The 15,974-nt window shown below is 38.0% G+C and overlaps 1 long non-coding RNA gene across 4 annotated transcripts in view; it reads right to left on the bottom strand.

The window, feature by feature from the left end:
- The window catches only part of LOC125096325 (uncharacterized), a 140,664-nt gene that overhangs the window by 63,869 nt on the left and 60,821 nt on the right, over positions 1-15,974 (bottom strand). The window lies entirely within an intron of this gene.

A 15,974-nucleotide genomic window follows, 5' to 3' on the forward strand; every position in this document is an offset into this window, starting at 1 on the left:
AAGCTACACAATCCTCACAAAACAAGTAAAAATAAGAAAAAAAAAATCTAAGTTTAAATGGCTTGTCCAAATCATTTAACTAAATAAAGCTCAGGGTAGCCTTTTTCAGTGTTTACACTTCTGACCTGTAAGCTACCCAAAGCTTTGGATCTATTCCTTTTAGCTTCTTTTGAGGCTAGAGAACTATTATACACTTCACTCCATGCCCTTGGTATTGACTGTGTGTGCCCCCAATTGTCACTAATTCTCTTTTGGACGTACTTTCTCTTTGTCAAAGGAAGCTCTATGACTCACCAGCTTACAACCTGCCTTCTTAAATGAGTAGACTTATTTGCTCAAAGCAGATGAACATAATTAACCACTACACACCACACAACAATTAAATTGGGAAAACACTGAATAGACAGATCTCTACAGAATCAAAAAATACCTGCTTAAAAGCTGCAGGGATCTAGAATCATTATGTTGTCTCAGCATGAGGTCACAATTCAGCCACACTTGTCCACACTGTCATAGTTAATGCTAAAATACAATAAATAATTGCTCATGAAGGAAGTATGCTCTTAGTGCTCAGTGCTCTGATTTTTTTCCCCAACAGGACAATGATATTTTACCAAAAATAATTTATACCTTGGCATCCAAAGTAATGCAAGCTGATGAATATATAAGAATCCACTAAAATTAAGGATAAGAAATCCTTTGGCTCGTACAATAGGCAGAATGAGAACTCTGGTGAATGTAAGAAATGTGGGCTATGGGGCGCCTGGGTGGCTCAGTGGGTTAAGCCGCTGCCTTCGGCTCGGGTCATGATCCCAGGTCCTGGGTTCGAGCCCCACATGCAGCTTTCTGCTCAGCAGGAAGCCTGCTTCCTCCTCTCTCTCTCTGCCTGCCTCTCTGCCTACTTGTGATTTCTCTCTGTCAAATAAATAAATAAAATCTTTAAAAAAAAAAAAAAGAAATGTAGGCTATGCATTGTATTCTGAATGCACTAATAGAGGTTATACAGGTGGTCTGTTCGCAATACATGTGAAAACACATGCTACATAAAACCCTTAATGAATATTTATTGCAATGACTATACAGAATTTGTCCTAAATTTGTACTTCTTTGTACTTCTGACAGTAGGAATACAAAAGGCTTAAAGATTGACAGCCTCAAAGGTATTTATTTTTTTTAAAGATTTTATTTAGTTTTGTGTGAGAGAGAGCACAAACGAGCACAAATGGCAGGGGGCGGGGCAGAAGGAGAAGTAGACTCCCCACTGAGCAGGGAGCCTGATGTGGAACTTGGTCCCAGGACCCTGGGATCATGAGCTGAGCTAAAGGCAGATGCTTAACCAACTCAACCACTGAGGTGCCCCAGCCTCAAGGCTTTTTAAACACAGATTTATAGGGTCTGTTTTTTAGGTCCTTGTTTATAGGCTCTATGATTCACTAAATAATTACACAGGTGCAGAACATATCCTCAGGTTGCTCACAGTCTGATGGGAAAAGGAAGAGAAGAAGAGGAAGAGAGAAAAAGAAAAAAACATATACTGAATGTCTGCTATGAGTCAGGTACTATATAAAATGTTATATATAATTTCATTTAATCTTCCTGGTAACTCCATGTGGTTGGAATTATTAGCTCTGTCTTTCACAGAAAGACTGTGAGATCTGCTTTCCAAGATTATCTTGATGGGAACTTGCTGCAGGGCAATGTGATAAGAACTGTACAAGCTAGAGGAAGAGGCAGGTCTATGGAACTGAGTGGATTATAAGAAATCAGAGCATGGGGAAGGAGATTCACAGGGTTAGACACTAAGAATTTGGAGATCCCCATTTTATGTCTCTGTTCTGAGAACACAGCTAGAAATATGGGTCTGGAGTTCAGGGAAATTCAGAGCCAAAAGCATGAATGAGATCCTTAGGGATTAGGTACTAACCCAGCAGAGAAAAGGCTGAGGACTGAAGTTTGGGTTTAAAAACAAAACAGAACAAAACAAAACAAAACAAGAACAATAAAAACACTGCTTAAGAAAGAAGAGGAATTCACCAAAAAGGCTAAGATGGAATTGTCTGAAATGCAAAAAAACAGGAACAGGAGAACATAGTGTCATGGAATAAGAACTGAAAAGAAGAAGTGGATGTCCAAGGAGGGCTACATAGATGTTTACGTCTCATATGGGGTGCATGGCAGGGGCTGCCATTGCGACTGACTTATGGGCTGAGGAGGAGTCTGCTGAGATGGAAGGGCAGAAGATAAACTAGAAAGCAGGTAATTTGTTGGTTTGCAAACTGGCCCCCATACAAGGAGGTCAAGGAAAGACCAAAGAAAGGGGCAGACCATTCCAGACTGGTAGGTAGCAGTTTTCATAAGCAGTAAAAAGTAAGTAAGGGAACATAGGATTCTTGCTGTGGAGGCTGCAAGGTAAGTAGATCTCCATAGCTGCCTGCCAGAAGTTTATACAGAGGCCTTAGCTAGATTCAGTCATGTATATCGTCCAGATGGTCTCAAAAACACCTTACTATCTTAAGGTCTATATCCCTAAAACAGAATCTAGTGAAAAGAAGTGAGGTGGAATGCACACTCCAAGGACAGGTGAAGAGGTTAGGGTCCTCTGATTACCTGGGTCTAACTCTCAGGCAACCAAAGGTCACATCCTCCTCACGATGACCTCCTCCAACACAGTTTTCTCCCACTGAGTAGCATACTCCAGACCTAGCAGAGGGCTCAGAAATGTTTTTTTAATGATCAAATGAAGGATTTAGTTAATTAATCCTTGAAGGACCTGAGAAAAATGGGAGGAAATAAGATCCAGTGCAGATAACTGAGATCATCCCTGTACATGAGGGATGTCACCTCTTCCTCTAAAGCTGGCATCACCAACAATAAGTATGTTGCTTGAATAGAGGAGATACTCAAATGTTTGTGGAAAAAGGAAAGAAATTATATTAAGGGTTTATCAAAATATAGGTCATCAGTGTTCCTTAATTTCAGTTAGAAAATTTTATTTTAAAAAAGTCTATCAGGGATGACTGGGTGGCTCAGTCAGTTAAGTGTCTGCCTTTGGCTCAGGTCATAATCCCAGAGTCCTGGGATCAAGTCCCACATCAGGCTCCTTGCTTAGTGGGGAGCCTGCTTCTCCCTCTGCCTCTGGTGGCTGCTCCCCCTGCTTGTTCTTGCTCTCTCTCTCTCCCATAAATAAATAGATAGATAGATAGATAGATAGATAAGTAAATAGTCTACCAATCAAAATTGAATTTTGGTAATCAATGACAATTTTGCAGTAGGCATGCTAAAATAGCGTTCTTTTGATTTTTCACCATGAATGACACAAGCCTTTCACTGTTGATAGTTTAATGCTATGACTAAAAAAAGAAATAGATTAGAAATTAAGTTATTTTTAAATATGATGAAGATTCTCATGCAGCTATAATATAGGATATGTTCATGGATTTTTAAGAAGTGGTACATAAAAATAGGAATGAAATGTGGATATTGGCTCTTCTAACTTGGTGTTTATCCAATAAGTAAGGACAGAGGTCATAGGAAGAAAAGATGTTAAGAACCTCTTTAAAAAATATAACCAAACAATGGGCTTAAAGTCCTGTGGCTATGTCAAAAGAAATGTAAACCTGTAGAGAATTTAGATATTGCTTAGCAGGGATCATCTGTTCTATTCATGTCCTTCAAATGCCACCTGAGACAGCACTGGGACCCCAGCCCCCAGGTAAGAGCAGGTTCTGTAAGACGTAGCCCTCTGTCACAGAAACGCCAGCTACCTCATTTCTCTCTCGATTTGAGTTTTCTTCTCTGATTTGGAAAGTATGCATTCCACAGGCACGAGCTTCTGTGCTACCTGTCTAAGCTTCCACTGACAGGAATGAAAAGCCAGACATTTTTCAAAATGCAGGTTATGGAACACTGGAAAATTGTGTTATCTTCCCGACTGTTCGGGAACAAGTGGATAAACTTGTTTAATTACTCTGAGATTCCTAATGAAAACACCAATTTTCTCCAGTTCCCCCCATCACCACTAGTGTTTTCAAGGAGTGATATTTGGATATGGGAAGTAATAAACTAATTTCCTTTCCTCCTCATTCTTATTGTTACCACATGGTCAACTAGAATTGAATAACTGCAATAATTTCAAAAACTGCTACAATCTGCAAACTGCTTTCCTCTATGTCTCATTTATTTTCGACTATGCTGCCAGATCAATCTTCCAAACACATGCATAATTTACCATGTTGAGGCCCTGTTGAAGAACCTACAATGACTCCCATTGCTTACTACATTAAGTCTTAATTTCTTTGTGCAGCTTTTAAAACCTTCAGAATTTGGCTCCATTCCTACTTATATTTACACTACTTATACTCCTGCACTCCAAGGAGCCCTCCTCTTGAGCAGAACTATCTCCTTTCTTTCTGTTCAGAGCCCTTCTCATCTTTGACCCATGCCTATCCTGTCTTGTCCCCATTTCTCTACCAGTTAGAATGCTTTCCTTCCCCCTCCAACCTGCTCCCAACTCCTTCTCCACCCCTCCAAGGCCAGGGTAAGCTCTACACCTTCCAGAGAGTTCTCCAACTCTTTTAGTCCCAGTTGGGTACCCTTCCTGTGAGTGGCAAAGTCAAAACTAAGTAGTATTTGGGAAGGAGATGGTATATTTAATTGTTCTTTGTTGGGACTTCTTTGGAAACTCATCTTAAATTTCTTTCTGTATTCCCTACATAATCTAGGAAAGGGCAAAGCAAGTAGGAGACCTAAATTCTTATTGAGGCCTTGACTGGAGAGTATGTACCTGTCCTTTAGCTCTGAGGCCACAATGGTGTATCTCTGCCTAAATGTCAGCAGCTAGAGAACTAGTTACTAACATTCTTACTACAAACCCAATTCTGATACTACATCTTTAGCAAATGCAAATCTTTAACTGGTTCTGCTTTCAGAGAAGCTTTTAGGACTTCATTCAATGTTAACCAAATGAAACATTTGCCTCTGGCTAGTTTTTACCACTTTCTCAGAAAGGTGCAGTTGGTTTGGAATTTGTGCCCTATTTTAAGTGTGATAAGCTAAAGAGAAAAAATGATGTGGGAGCTTATGGCTGTGGAAACTTTTAAGCTTTGGTCATCCCCGACTCTTTTATGTCATCTGCCAGCCTGGGCTCAATTCATGTGGTTATGTTGCCTGTAAGAATTTCTATGACTTCAAATGGCACCATTTCAGGGCTATCAACATTTAGTGACTGGTTCAATACTTTTGACTCATCTAGGAAAGACATGGCTGATGTGGAATGAAATGGAACTTGGGATTCTCGGTTGAACTCTTAGCGTCCTGTTCGTCAGATACTTAAAGAAGACATAGACCTTTCTTAGACTCTCCTCAATCTGCTTCTTCAGTCATTTTGAATATTAGAATTAGTTTGCCCCTGGATTTTTATTACTTTTTAAAGATTTTATTTATTAATTATCTTATTAATAAAGATTTATTTATTTATTTTATTTATAATAAATAAATTATTTATTTATTATTTATTTTTTAAAGATTTATTTATTTATTTATTTTAAAGATTTTTTTTTAAAGATTTATTTATTTATTTTTAAAAAAGATTTATTTTTTAAAGATTTATTTATTTATTTATTAAAAAGATTTGACAGAAAGAGACACAGTGAGAGAGGGGAACGCAAACAGGGGGAGTGGGAGAGGGAGAAGCAGGCCTCCCGCTGAGCAGGGAGTCTGATGGACGTGGGGCTTGATCCCAGGACACTAGCATCACAACCCAAGCGGAAGGCAGACGCTTAAAGATTGAGCCACCCGGGCGCCCCTGGATTTTTATTTTAAATGTTAATTATATATTAACAGAAGAACCAGAATAAATAGCATTTATATTTTTGGTTTTCTGTGATTATTTATGTCTCTGCCTTCAGAATGAAATCATTTCCTTCCTGACTAATCAGAAGGCTGAATTTAGGTAACAGAGTATAGTTGTGGTCTGAAAATAGATTTCTAAAAAGAAAAATAATTTCATAGCTGACTATGCATGTCTTAATTGAATGCCATCCTACACTGCCTGGCAACCACATATTCATTCTTCAAGACCCAGTTCAAATGGTTTTCTCTCTGTGAAGCCTTCTCTAGCTTTCCCAAGCATAGTTTGGCATCTTTCCTTCATATTCTAACAACCCATTTTTTTTTAATTCCTTGAAGTCACAAATATTTACTGAGCACCTACTTTCCATTAGTCAGTGTCTTACACCCTTGCCATAATACACTTCATGGAGTTTATCAGCTCGCCCATCTGTCTCCCCCTCCCACTCAACTTCAAGAGGGTGAGTACTATGTTTTACTCATTTTCCTATCCTTCTACACAATGCTTACACACAGTACATGCTCAATGGGATGATTTACACCATAAACTACAGGAGCCAGTGATTCCTGAGCAGCTACATGAGTAACATCAGTGACAGGGAGACCAATTCATTAGGTTTCAGATTTTGAGGTGAGTTTGTCTGGGTTTCTAGCCTTGGGCACCTGAAGGAAAGGTTGGAAAGACGGAGTTTAGGCCTGAAAGTTTGAGCTGTCAACAGAACTCATCTAAATAGCTCCTGGATGTGCCTACTATTACCATTGCTCTGACTTCTTAAAATAATCCTCATTTCTTGCCTGAACTTACTAATAACCTCTAAATTTGTGTCCCTAACTCCATAGTACTCTTTTCTTCCCTAGTTTCTTCTAATCCATCTTGAACACAACAATTAGCCTGATCTTTCTAAAAACAAATACTTGTTTGCCTAAAATCCTTTCAACCTTTAAAATCTTTCAGTGATTATATATACACAGGCCTTCATTTTGAAATCCAGATGCCTTGCTGTAATGTTTAACTCCATCCATGTTCCAGTCCTTCCTTCCTCATCACTGTTACTCCTCCACACATACCCTGTTCTCCAATTATACTGAGCTACTGGAAGTTCCCTGAAAGTTCCAAACCATCATAACTTTACGTTTTGGCATATGATGCTTCTTCTTCTTGGACTGAAATCTTTCATATCCTTTGTCTTACTCAACTCATTCTAACTCAATTTTCAGGTGATAGCTAAGGTGGTATCTCATCTGAGATGCTTTCCTTAACCATTCCCCCACATCTCAACTGGGTTAGGTGCTGATACATGAGCTCCTATACCAATTTGTGCATTCCCCTAATATAGAACATCTCACAATGGGACAGCACTTGTCTGACTTGTCCAGGACACTGAGCTTCTTGAAGACAGACACAATTTCTTAGTTGCATCTGTCACTATCTCAGTGAGTTTGTTGCTGATCAACCCACTTAACACACACACACAGCTTTCCTATTTGCATTCTCTACTTTATATTTCTCTCTGAAATACCACCTTCTAAAAATCTATATAATGTACTGACTTATTTTGTTTATAATCTATTTATGCACTAGAGGTAAATTGCCTAAGAGCAAGAATTTGAAAGTATGTATTTTGTAAAACTGAATTTCCCTGGTCTCATGAATGGCTTTTCCCTTCTACTTTGCTTTATATTATGGTTATAAGAAATAACCACATGTTATTAAGAAATATGTTATGTTAATAAGAAATAACCACTTACACTTTTCTGAGGTAAACTTCTGGAGTCCTTTTGTTCTTGAGAGTGCCCACAAATATCACCAATATCTTGTTTTGCTAACATTTGAATGCCAAGATGCTTGAAACTTTGTTCTGGTTTTTATTGTCAGAATTTCTGTTACCTGTTCACAGACTGACTTCTTCTAACAATATAAAATTCTGTCCCTGCTTAGTCACTTCAATGCAGCTGCTTTAGAAGGCATCTCCCCTGCTGCCAGTCAAGTTAATAAAGAGAAACATTTATTCCTCCATTTTGTATATTTGTTTCTTGCTTCTCTCAAAAGATTTTGTCAGTTTCTTTCATTGTTAGATTCTGAGAGTCTAGAACAGTGCTTGAGCTAGAGCAGGTGACCGTGAAATATTTGTTAAATAAATGAATTTGTATCTTTCATGTTTGGTTTGACACCTGGCACATAATAGACCCTCAATACATGTTAACTGAATAAGCTAATGGAAGATTTTAAGAAACAGGGATGTAGAATCACATCAAGGACAAAGTGGATAAAAATGCCATTCTAGACTTCTTCTTCCCCATGTTTTATATCTAATCAACTGCTACACTGTGATTTGCTTTTTTAAAAAAAATATTTTATTTATTTATTTGACAGAAAGAGAGCACAAACAAGGGTAGTAGCAGGCAGAGGGAGAGGGAAAATTGGACTCCCTGCTGAGCAAAGAGTCCGATGTGGGGCTCTATCCCAGGACCCTGAGATCATGACTTAAGCCAAAGGCAGACGTTTAACCAACTGAGCCACCCAGTCGCCCCATACTTCCTAATATTTTCTATTCTTTTCCTGCCACTTCCACTATTTCATTCATGTCCCTGTCATCTCCACTATGGACTAGTACAGTATTCTTCTAGTTAGTTTCCACGCCTTCAGTCTTGCTCTCCTCTAGTCAAGTCAATCCTACTCTAAGTGATGTTTCTAAAATGTGTGCAGGAGCATTATTCCCCCAACTGGTGAATCCCATTATCTGAGGGATCACATTCAGAATGCTCTGTAAGAATGAGGCCCTTCATGACCTGGCTCTTTCCCATCCTTACCTTCTACCCCAATCTACCCTACCCCACATATGCTCTGCACGACTGCCTTTCCAAATGACTGCAATTATTTAAGCACTTCTTTCTCATTTCTGTGCTTTTATTCTCTTTGCGTGGGACAGCCCTCAACTACTTTGTACACCTGATGAACTTTATCTTCCAAAATTTACTTAATGTTGCTTCCTCTTTGAAGTCTTCTTGACCCCCAAGTAAAACTGTTGCTCCTTCCTGTGCTTCCTAAAGCACGCAACACCCTGTCAACTGTCACAGCCCATTCATTATCACTCTTGGCTGTGACCTGAAGCCTTCTTGAGTTTTTCAGAACTCAGAGGTATTGAGAAAAAGCTCATGTTTGGATCCATCAAAGGCCTCCTTCTCTGTGAGCAAAACCATCTAAGCGATCCATTTAAAGTTTTCAATATGAATTAGGAATTCTTTCTCAGAAGGCACACAGAAATCAAAAAGATTTATTACCTGAGTGAACCTTACTGAAACTGGCAAGAGAAAATGATGCCTTGCTTTGAGATTGTGGAAGTTTCTTATTTAACTGCCCAGAGCAGTTATCAAAGGGTTTAAGAAACATGTCAAGAAGTCCAATGTAATATGGGTGACTGAGTGAGAACTCTGATTATAAAACTAGGCGGAATTTCTTTTCCTGAGCCACTCAAAGTATTTAAGTAATCTCTTCAAAGAATAAATTATAATGGAATAAATAAATTGTAACAACAGTAAGCATACAGTAGTAATATTGTGGCACTTCATGGTGTGTTTGTTTGTTTTAATTGACCATGACCTATTCCTATAGATGGCCTTAAAAAATACAAATAAATACGGACTCTTTTCTAGCACAGTCACTGTCAGGGAGAACATATGGTGCACCTCCAAAAGCAATCTCAGTACTTTTCCTCACTTCCTTTTAAAACAATGCTGTTGCTAAAATTTGGTGAATAAAGAAAATATATCCTATCTGGTAACCATTTATAAACAATGAACTTTCTTTTCTTAAAACTGTTAACGAAATCTATTTATATATCATCGTTAGGCTTTCACACAATGAAGTAATTACTTTGGGCTTGGATTCTCAAGAAATTCCACTGCTGTGCTATATAGTGACTGGTCAAGAGATGAAGGGGTGGGTTTTAAAAAAGTATCATATCTCCTTATTCCCAGGGTTAAAAAAATGACCAGAATAGAAAATTATATCCTGATTCCCAGATCAAGAAATGCCAGTGTAACCAACATCACTATGTTAAAGGCAAGTAAGAACCCACTAGGAACAGAGAAGGCATGGTGGTAGGACAAAGAGATTTAAGGGATGGCAATGCCCTCAGGGAGTTTACAACTATTTCCTATCACTCAGTCAGCCTAGCTCTTTCCTGCCTCTAGACTTTTGCCCTGGCCATTTGTTTTACCTTCAGTAGTTTTCCCAGACCTCTGACCTGGTAAACTCCAACCTGTCATTGATTGTCAGCTTAAAAACCATTCAATCAGAGTAAGGGACCAGAGTAGGGGTTATTTCCTCTCTAAAATGAGATCCTTCATATCTAGCCCTGTGCATTCCTTCATTGCATTTATTATGATTGTTATTTTATACAGATATTTGTAAGATTTTTTTTTAACTGGTGTCATTTAAAGGTTATCCCACCAGATAGACCGCAAAGCTCATCAAGATAAATGATCTTGCTCACCCCTCTACCCTCAGCCCTAACACCACTGTGTGGTACATAGTGGGGTCTCAGGAAATACCTGAGAGTATTATTTGAGGGAAGAGAGATCACAAGTAGGTAGAGTGAGTAGCTTTATTAATGACATGAATTCAAATAGCCAAAAAGCACTTCATGGTAGCATGGCTGAGGTCCAGATGATAGCTGGCTTGTGAGATTAAGGGAGAGAATATCCAACCTGAAGCTGAAACGGTCACTATTAAGAGAAGAGCTGAGATGGATCTAGAAGAAAGAATAAGATTTATTCCAGAGAAGATATGGGTTAAGTGTCTCTGGCTGAAGGAACAGAATAATACGTATCACAAATTGCAGGGAGGGGAGGGAGACATGAAAACACTCATATGCTTGAATAGAAGGGTCTATGAGAAAGTGGTGGGATAAGAAGTTGATTAAATTTAGGCAAATATAGGCAATGATGGTCCCATTAAAGGTTTTGAGCAAAGTGATTATTATATAAATGTAATATTTTGACATCTAAATTACAAAGCAGATAAAATAAAGGGTTTAATTTCCATTTAATTTCCATTGGTTTTACCACAAGATTATGGAAGTATTATTTTAAACAACATCACTTTGGATAGATTAAAATAATTGTTTACAACTAAAATAGAGAGTTATGAGAGATTAATAATTAAAGAACAGAGTGGCTAAGTGAGTAACCACTGCTAATTAAAGATCATTTAAAAATTAAGGTAAAGGGGCACCTGGGTGGCTCAGTGGGTTAAAGCCTCTGCCTTCAGCTCAGGTCATGATCCCAGGATCCTGGGATCAAGCCCCACATAGGGCTCTCTGCTCAGCAGGGAGACTGCTTCCTCCTCTCTCTGTGCCTGCCTCTCTGCCTACTTGTGATCTTTGTCAAATAAATAAATAAAATCTAAAAATAAATAATTAAATAAATAAGGTAACACTTCAATTCTAATCATGAAAATTGACATTTGTGATTTAAACAATATTTTATGTAAAACGTCAGAACCACATCTATTGCATTTGTTAAAGTATCTCTCAGATTCTAAAATACCACTTGCTGAAGAAGCTTCCAGAATATTTTCTATTTGACTATTTTTAATAGTCAACTAGTTACTCTCCTAATTATAGAAAAATAGAAATGCAGCTCAGATGCCAGCTGAGGCATCTTGCCTTCAAATAAAATTGACAGAAAAATACCTGGCTTCTCAGCTCCCCTGGGGATAATGGGGGATGGCTTTTGCCTAGAGATTTCTCTCTTGAGTGTCTCTTATTGCTTCACAATAAGCTGTCCATTTTAAAGATACTACATTTCCCCAAACGTGGAACATGTGACACCAACTTTTTTAGGGACTGATGACTCTAAAATAAATGAAACTATGTAAAGGAAATAAATGACTAACATCCACTCGAACTCTTGATTCTTAGACCAATGTCCCCTGAAGTACAGTTCCCCCTTCCAACCTCCACAGAACATGTTACCACCCACCACTAGAGAACAATAGTTTCATATGATTCAACCTAATATTGTCCTTCCCTGATAAGCCATGCATTTGAAAAATGTCTTGATGTGGTCAGAGATTTTGGTAGAGAAAGTCAGAGACATATAACATGTCATATCTATGCTCAACTAAAGGTATAACTTCAGTGATTCCATAGCACATCCAAAGCATCTGACATTAAAATATACTCCATAAAATATACTTCTGAAATATAGTTACCTCTTCAAAAGGGATTTCAGTAGACTGAAAAATTTACAAAGCACAACTATTCTGTTACAGAACCTAAACACTTGGCAGTGGAGAGACAAAATGAAAATGATTTTCAAGCTGAGATGTTTACAAAGGTAATGTTTCATGAGTTAATGACTACTTGAGCATAAATGAATATACTTGACTAAAAGAAGTTTCAGTGTTGCCTGAATACACACTGTAAATTTAGACTAAGACTTTTCTCTCTCTTTTTTTTTTAAAGATTTTATTTATTTATTTAACAGAAAGAGAGATCACAAGTAGGCAGAGAGGCAGGCAGAGAGAGAGGGGAAGCAGGCTTCCCACAGATCAGAGAGCCTGACACGGGGCTCGATCCTAGGACCCTGAGATCATGACCTGAATTGAAGCCAGATGCTTAACCACTGAGCCCCTTAGGCACCCCTAGACTAAGCATTTTCATTAATTTAGTACTCAACCACAACTGCTGTGGAAATCTCTAAGGTTGGTAGCCTTTTTCATCCCAGGCACTACCTTTCTAGGTATGAGCATGAGAGGCTGCCATACGGGAAAAAGTTGAATTGAAAGATGGTGACTCTCATTTACATATGTGGCAATTTGCCTGGAGATTTCTATTTAAAATGGCCTCCTAGAGTCTCTCCTAGGAAGAAGGAGAAGCAGTTAATTCATCACTCCTAGCCTTGACTGGAATATCGGATTGATGTGTATGCTATGAATTTAATTTCAAGGAAGGAAAGCTTAATTTTGGAAATGTGAATATTTTAGAAGCATCATAAAAGATCCCTAAGGATGGTTTCTTTGCCGGGAGAAACATGTGACTCTCTATTATAATATCCCAGACCCAGGACTTCCACTGTCTCACAAAATGGCACCTGGCCTTTTAAGAGGTTGTGCTAGTCTTATGACAGAAGAATCTGTAGCACAAAAAGTCCAGTACACTCTAAGAACACATATAAGACAATCTGGATCTCTCCCACTCACAAATACTCTAAAACTGTGCCATGCAGTGTAGCAGCCACTAGCCATATGTGGCACTTGAAATGCAGGCACCTGAGCACCTGAAATGCAGCTAGTCTGAACTGGGAAGTGCTGGAAATGTACAACACACACCAGATTTCTAGGCCTAGCATAAAACACAAATGTGTAAAATATCTCAATTTTTTACACTGATTACATGTTAATATGATAATATCCTATCATATGGTAACATTTTAGGTTACATTAAATATACTATAAAATTAGTTTTACCTTTCTAAAAATGTGGCTACTAGAAATTTTTAAATTATATATGTGTCATGTATTATAGTTCTACTAGACAGTGTTCCTTGAAAACTGTGAAAACCCATTTTCTTCCTAACTACTAGGGCTGGATAGAACCCAGGAGGCATGCCAGCTTTGAAACTCTGAGCTGTAACTTTTGATGTTAGGTGATGTAGTGAAGGCTTGTGCAACATGCAATAGAATTTACCCTGGTAAGCAAGGTGATGGGCAAAGAAATGGTCTAATGACTATTTCCATGGCTGTTTCAGAAGGGAAGCTGTGGTTCTTAAATTGTGGTCCTCAGACTAACAGCAGCATCAGCATCACCTTGGAACTTGATAGATATGCAATTCCTTAGGTCCATTCTTGACCTACTGAATCAGAAACTCTGGGGATAGGACCCAGTAATTTCTGTTTTAAGAAACCCTCCCAGGTCATTCTGATGCACTCTCAAATTTAGAACCAATGTTATATCTCATTTAACACCCTACCTGCTTTGGCGGTTGCAATTAGTTACCTCCCACTTAATGAGTAAACTGTGTGCAAAGAAGTTAAGAAATGTACCTTAGTTACACAGCTATTAAGTGGCAAAATAAATAAATAAATAAGTCTTTCAATTCCCGTGTTTCCAATCCTAGAGTGGATGATCTTAATCAGATGTCAAATTGGGAGGGGGTTGGGGTGGAAGATGAGAAGAGATAAAGGGAGTCTACACCCATGGCAATTAAACTTTTTGAAGTAACCAACCTAAGAATCTGATGAAATGCTATGGGTCTTCCACAAAAATGCACTTTTACACAACACTGATATAAATTCAGGGCTGACCCTTGAGGGCTCTGCCTGCATCTAATTTTATAACCCTTCATCTAGAGCCTCAAATTGGATGACGAGTCATTATTCATAGTAAACAAGTCTCCATTTATAGGAACAGGGTTCCTACTAAAGATACAGTGGAGGGAAAATTTGGTCTTAGATGTTGAATGAGTAAGAATTGTGTTTCTTAACATATACAGTAATCTCCTGGACATCGGCCTTAGCAACATGTATACAAATATGTTTCCTTAGGCAAAAGAAAGAAAAGCAAAAATAAACTATTGGGGCTATACCAAAATAAAAAGCTTTTGCACACCAAATGAAGCTATCAGCAAAACAAAAAGGCAACCTAGTGAATGAAAAAAAGATCTGCAAATGATATATAAGGGATTAATATCCAAAATATATAAAGAACTTATACAACTCAACACCACAAAACAATTTAATTTTTAAAATGGGCAGGTGACCTGCATAGGCATTTTTCCAAAGAAGACATACAGATGACCAACAGACACATGAAAAGATACTCAATATCACCCATCATCAGAGAAATGCAAATCAAAACCACAATGAAATATCACCTCACACCTGTCAGAATGGCTAAAATAAAACACAACAAACAAGTGTTGGCAACAATATAGAGAAAAGAAAATCCGCATGCACTATTGGTAGGAATAGAAATTAGTGCAACCACTATGGAAAACAGTATGGTGGTTCCTCAAAAAATTAGAAAATAGAAATACCATATAATCCAGTAATTGCATCACTGGGTATTTACCAAAAGGAAACAAAAGCACTAATTTGAAAAAGATACATGTACTTATTTTTATTGTGGCATTATTTACAATAGCCAAGATATAGAAACAACTCAAGAGTCCATTGATGAATGGAGAAATAAGAGGTCACACTCACACACATACATGCACATACAGAGAAATTATTACTCAGCCATAAACAGGAATGACATCTTTTCATCTGTAACAACATGGATAGACTTAGAGGGTATTATGTTAAGTGAAATACGTCAGACAGAATAAGACAAATACCATATGATTTCACTTACATGTGGAATTAAAAAAAAAATAAACAAACAATTTATATACAGAGAACAAACTGGTGGTTGCCAAAGGGGAGATGGGTAGGAAGATAAAGGGGATTAAGAGGTACACACTTCCAGTCAGAAAATAAACAAATTATAGAGATGAAAAGTAGAGCATAGATATTATGCTCTGTCAGTAATATTATGATAACTATATAATGACAGATGGTGACTACATTTATCATGGTAAGCAATGAGTAATGCAGAATCGTCAAATCACTCTGTCATACACCTGAGACTAATATAACATAGTATGTCAATTGTACTTTAATAAAACAAACAAACAGTGTTTCCTCTGCTGGCTCAACTAGGAACAAAACATTCATTGGTGGTTTATAATCCCAACTGCTTTTTAGCGGAGGGAGTAGCAAGCTCTGAACTGATCTTGAAATCTGAGAGGGGCAGGATCTTGAGGAAGGACAGTCATAGGCCTTGATCACGTTTGGCTGTAACGTGAGAGCACTGTTACAAAACAAGTAAAAATCCTTACTAACAGTGTCTGTTTTTCCCACTTGAAGATAATGTCAATGACAGGAATTTCTACCTGTGTTGGCGTTTGGAACAAATCGGGCTGAAAAAATGGACGTACAAATGAACATGACTTTGTGTTTGTGATGCAGAGGGTATTTGCAGAGTCTGAAGCTCTTTGATAAGCACAGTACAGCTCATTTTTAACCTGACCTGGAACTTTCATAATTTGTTTCCAGACAATGGTGATCAAGTGCTTGG

Source organism: Lutra lutra, chromosome 3 (assembly GCF_902655055.1).
Source record: "Lutra lutra chromosome 3, mLutLut1.2, whole genome shotgun sequence".
Taxonomy (NCBI): domain Eukaryota; kingdom Metazoa; phylum Chordata; class Mammalia; order Carnivora; family Mustelidae; genus Lutra; species Lutra lutra.